Below are 6010 nucleotides of genomic sequence, written 5' to 3'. Positions count from 1 at the left end.
GACAGCACACATGCTTACCTGAATAAGGTTCAGCAAGGGACTTTACAAAGCAAAGCAACACTTCAATTTCACAGCTTGAGGAATGTATACTTTCAGAGGCGAAATTATTTGCCAAAGTTCACACCCACTGTGGGCCAGTAATAATGCCAAGTCCCAAATGAGGCATTCCCAGACCTAAGTGGGAGCTGAATCCCATTGCTCGATTCATCCTTGGCCAGCAGAACTGTTGTGGATTTCTAATAGTGTGGATGTGCTCACAGGCCTTTGGGTCAGAGACTTTCCCGGAACTCAGAGATTGGTCACTGAATCTCACTGACTTACTACGAAGTACCTAGCAAGCTTGATTGTTCTCTTGGAAATACAGAAAGAGGAAAATGTATCTTCATTTGCCGTAGTTATTACAGAGGTTTCATATCTCTTTGGTTAGCAACACAGAATTTCCATTAAATTCCATAGGCCAAAAGCCTTGCTGAATGAGGTTAAAAGTCTCTGACTTCACATCAGCAAAACTTCCTGCTGGAGTGATTGTTATGTCCAACAAGGTAGGTCATTTCCCTCCTGTGTATTTTTCCTTCTCTTATCTCTGGTGACTCCAAAAGCACACAGGATTCACAGAAGCTAAAACTAAAACAACAACCTACATCCGGTCAATCAGGTCATCTCTGAACTTTCAGTCAGTCCCCTTTGACAGCCAGGCAGTCAATAAAATTGCTTGGGGATGATGCCACTAAGTTTAACTCCCTTTTCCTGTTCCCTTGAAGCTCGGCAAAAGACAGAAAGAAAATTTTCATCTTCTTAGCCAAGTTTCAGCACTTGAAGTAGAATTGTACTGCCAATTATAGGAGGCATTGCTTCTTGTGACAGCTGTCTGTTAGCATGACTGATGTCTGCCCGTCTCTGAGTCCAGAAGCTTCTGCAGTGCACACAGGAAGATCAAAGACTCCTATCTAAATCCCCTACCTCAAAATATTTACTCGCTGTCATCTGGAGAGATAGGGAGAAGTCATGGCCTCAACATCTGACAACTCACTTGTGATGCTTACTAATGGGTCCCATTTGCCATTAATGTCACCAGTGATATAAATAGCATATCACAAAGTGTACAATAGAGCGGTTTCCAGAAAGGGGTAACTAGATCTATTTCACTCTGGATAAGGCAGAAGAAATACAGCTGGGAAGGAGGAATTGCTAGTAAAATGACTTTCCACAGAAGTACACATACAGAACACAAGCCCTGAAGATAAATATTCACAAAGATTTTTTTGATTCAGGTAGGACTTCCAATCTTTAAGCCCAGATATACCTGCTTAGATTTGATGCTCAGGTTATTGCTTAATGCAATCTAGAACAAAACATTTAAGTCATTTAGCCACGTAAGGCTGAAGAAAACATTTTGTCACCTTGTCTAGCAATCTAATGACATATGTGCAATACCATTTCTCATCTAAGCCAGGTATTGCTCATGGAAAGGAAATCAACCTGCCTGTTGCACCCAGTACATTTTGTAGGGCTTTTTCTGTACTCTGGCCAAAGTGTGGTATTGTTCAGGTCCTTTGTCTTGCCATTAATGTTCTTATGTTATGGTTTTCTCTGTTGGGTCAATGAGATTAGATTTCATTAGCACAGCAAACTGAAAAAAATACAAGTTATTAGATAATCATTAAAGCACATCTGTTGCCTTTTTCAGAGTGCCAAAGTCTGAATTCCACTGAACTAGTGAAATGGCACTTGACCAGCGCTTAGTTCAGCTATGGTCAATGAGCTGCAAAAGGATTAAAATATTAGCAGCTAGTTGATTCAACCTAATCCCTGGCAGTTTTGTTTAGACTGCAAAGAAAGGTGCCTAGAGCAAAAGAGAAAGAAACAATTGCAGTAAGAAAATGCTAACATTTTTGAGTCTGTTCCACAGATTGTGCCATACTGGTGCTTGACATGGGTGTTGCGCCAAGACATCAGCTCCTCTAAATACACTTTCATGCATATCCACCCTGAATTGGTTCAAAAATCCCTGAGAACTTCTCAGCCTGAAAGTCTGGCTGATAGACAATAAAAACAGGTATTCCTCCACTATCCACACACCCAGAATGAACAGCAATCTGAGCTAGGAATGAATGTTATGTCTCAAATGCCAGCTTGTTTTTTCTTTTCAAAACTTCTTCAGAAATATCCTGTGGCAAGTATGTCAGATCATGTTTTTTCACTTCTTTTTTTTTTAAAGAAAAGTTGTATGTGTTAACTATGTATCTTTGAAAAATATTGGAAATCATGTTTTTGCAGACAAAAACTAGAATTTTCAAAGATGCCTTCATGGAACGAAGTGACTAGTTTCCATCAGACATCACTTACAGTTTAAAGTCCTATAATATAAGCTCTACACATCTGTAATCAGACAGCTGCCTCTGACTAATTCTACAGAATTATATAAGAACTTACAAAAGAAGAAAAGAAATAATGTTTGATCATAAAAAATATCACATACTAGGCAACACACATAAAGGGTGATTTACTTTTCTTAAACAAAAGTCAGCATTACTGAAACAGATGTTACTTAGGTCAGACTGTAATCAGCTAATTCAAGACATGAGACATTTGTGATTTAGCGTAGGACTCGTGATTTGCTTAATAAAGACTCAGGCTAGTTGAGTCGTACACAAGGATGAAAAGGAAATTCTGTGCTGGTTTTCACATGCCGGCACACACATACTCTCACACACAATGCTGTGTTCATCAGCAGTTTTTAACAGGTTTTCTCCAAGTTGAAACTTAACATCTCTTCTTCCAGCTGTAGAGATGTGTTCATGGTAGTTGGTGTTCCTCAAAGAAATACCTGCAAGACCAAAACATACTAGCTTTCTTTGGAAGCCTCACTACTTGGACTGACTTAACTGCTAACTTTATAGAGTTTGGATTTTTTTTTTTCCTAGCTATTAATTGCTACATTTCAGGTAAATCTGCAGAAATGGAAATTCTATTGCACTGAGCTTGATACTGATTTTAGAAAACACAAAGCACATATACCATGCCTGTGCATGGGCACACAAATATGCATGTGAAGGGGCTAAGAGGCATGGCAAGTTTATCTAAATCCATGGATGCATATTTACAAATGATCAATAATTAATTTTAAAACAAATTTAATCATCTCTGCTGTCCTTCTCTTCATGACTATTTTCAACAGTGCTGCAGCATTCCCTTGTAAGTATTATATCCCTTCACTCATTGATCCCAATAAATGGTTGCTCACACAATCTCTCTGTATTGTACTCCCAGAATTCGCCCTCTGACATATTACTCACCTGGGTTATCAGTAATAAACAAGATAATTATGATAAGCTATCGAATCAGTGACAGGTGGTGAAAGGCAAATGCAAGATAAATCCTACAACCTGAAGTTTATAATTGATGAATAGTTGTTTTTTTTTCAATGATTTTGTTTATAACAAATTTACTTTCTTTCTATTACTGACTTATCTGTTGTAATTTCTGTTTCAGTGTGCAGGTGACTAGCAATATGACTGCTACTCTTTAACAAGGAAAAGAGGCATGCCTAAGAGAGCATACTGGGTAATTCATGTACCAGCTACAGCAATTAACAAATAACAATCATGTAACTCTGAACTCCTTACCTACACAAAAGGTCATCTCTTTTGTTCACTTTTCCTATAGTAGTTTTCCAACCTTGGACACAAGGTTCTTTCCAGACGTGCAACTTCTGCCACACGTCACTAGATGGTTAGTGCTCTTTAGGCTGTTGCCTTGTGCTCAAAAATAGTCAGTGTTTAAATGTGATTGGTTTAATATTTCCAGTTTATCTAACTGTTGGACCTGAAGAACAGCCCACGTTCTTCATGTTAGGATTTGTTTGCAGAAGTCAGTACGTGCTATCTAAAGAGCCTGTATTGATGAACTGAGCTTGTTAGTAGCAGCTACAAATCCCTTTGGGATGTTTGCTGTGTTCCAGAACAGTTAAGGAATTCTAAATAATTGGCTGTGAGGGTTCTTTTGGAAAAAAACAGAACTTTTCCCTGCCTTCTGAAAAGAAGAAAAAGACACACATCATCATAAACATGGGATTAGGACACATATCCTGGATGCATGAAGCCTAGCTTTAGCTTTTGTGGGTTTGAGCACTCCTGAACACATACATCTCTGACTTCCATTTAAGGTACCCTAGCTATCGAGACCAAAAGGTGAAACTGCAGCACAATTCAGGGAAGAATTCAAAATTCACAGAGTGAGAACTTGCATCTTCTGATGTCAAATAATGATTCAGAATCTTAACCAGAGTGTGAGTAATTTGGGTTTTGGTGTACACTCTCCCATGTATTTTAACACAGTGCCTTGTTAATGTAAAATAGGCAAAGGAAGAGACAGGTTTCAAGGCTCTAAGGCTCTACTTTTCTACATCTACATTCCAGAAAAAGCAACAATGCAAATGCAATCTCCCTAGCCTGGCAATTGCTAAGGTCTTTTTAGCAGTATAGAACCATGTCAGCAAAAAATAGAGAGCTCACAGAGAAAATTACAGATGTTAGGGCAGCACTCAGAAAAAAATAAAAGAAGAAAAAAAGAAGAAATGAAAAATATTTATATAATCCAGGTTTTTTATTCACTTAAATTTCTTTCTGTCTGAAACTGTTACTGTGCTACAGTGAGAATGGTTCTTCCAACAGCCTTTGCAACTGATCTCAGACTCTTTGCACATATTTAATATAACAGTGAAATGCAAACCTTGAGGGAGGCAGCCAGTGACCTGACGAATGGCTGTTACAGCTATAAAATGGGATTGGGGCCAAAGAGTGATGTGATCAGGCAACTCTATCCAGCAGGATGGCGCCCTATGGAGTGTTGGCTTCCCAAAGGAGGTTAGAGAAACCTAAGCCTGTTTTCACTTGTGATTGAAGCCCATTTGTTCCCTTTCTTCCCATGCATCTCTTTCTTCCTAGATCCTCATACATCAAAAAGGTAAAAATCCAACAGTGTCTACTGGTTTTGCATCATATTTGCAGATCCTAGCGTTTCTTACAAGAGACTTACAGAATGCATGCTTAGATTTGAATAACCTTAATTTTTGGCATTTAATTCAGGATTGTTTTCCACTTTTAGAAACAAAGTAATACTAAGTAGTCTGGAGATGGCAAAGGTCCAGTTCATGCCTTTTATATGGATTTGTGGCCAATAATCCGTTTTAAAAGCAAATAGAAATTAGCAGATGACAAGCTTTTGTCAACATGTAGTTCACTCCACCCATATTATTAACTGGGCATCTTGCGCATGTATAAGCAAATTTTAATTGTTAATCACATAGTTCTGCACTGTAGAGTTCAACAAACTATTTCTCCTCCTTATTCCCCAAAGCCCTGAGCTTCTTCTAGCATTCAAGTCACTTCGGTTTTCCTGAGAAACTTCGAGTTCCTGTGACTCATAACACCACCTACTGGACAATTATGACCAAAATGTGACTAAAAATGCTCTTAGTCGGTTCATTGGCCAATGTACATGGTTAACATATCCATATACGCACTTGCTTTGGTCACAATCTAACATCAGTTCCTCCGGTGATGTTATGATCAGTTATTTTTTAGTGTCAGTGAATAAATACCTGTCAGAGTCCAGAATATATTCTTCTCTTGCGATTTAGGCCTGGGGAATATTTTCAGCACAAAGGTAGAAAATAACAAAATAATGATTCATTTCTGATATTTAAAAAAAGCAGCAGCCTGATGCTCTTTCAGCTAAGCCCTGTGTTTTAGTGTATGATTTTATTCCCATCAGCTAGACTCATGGCTTCTCCTTACTTCAGCCATTGGGAAATATTTAGGAGAAAAGTATGGTTTTGTATGTATGGCCTTTGGAAAACACCACCTGTTTCTAACAAAAAAGGTAACCAGACTATTTGCTTTTTACCTCCCAGAAACACTTTAAGGTGCTTGGGAAAATGCTGCTGACTAAAGATGGATAGCTACTGAGTGCTATCATAGCTCAACATATTCTTCACTTCCTTTGCATT

This window comes from Numida meleagris, chromosome 6, assembly GCF_002078875.1.
Source record: "Numida meleagris isolate 19003 breed g44 Domestic line chromosome 6, NumMel1.0, whole genome shotgun sequence".
NCBI lineage: Eukaryota > Metazoa > Chordata > Aves > Galliformes > Numididae > Numida > Numida meleagris.
Note: the sequence above shows the minus strand (reverse complement) of the source record.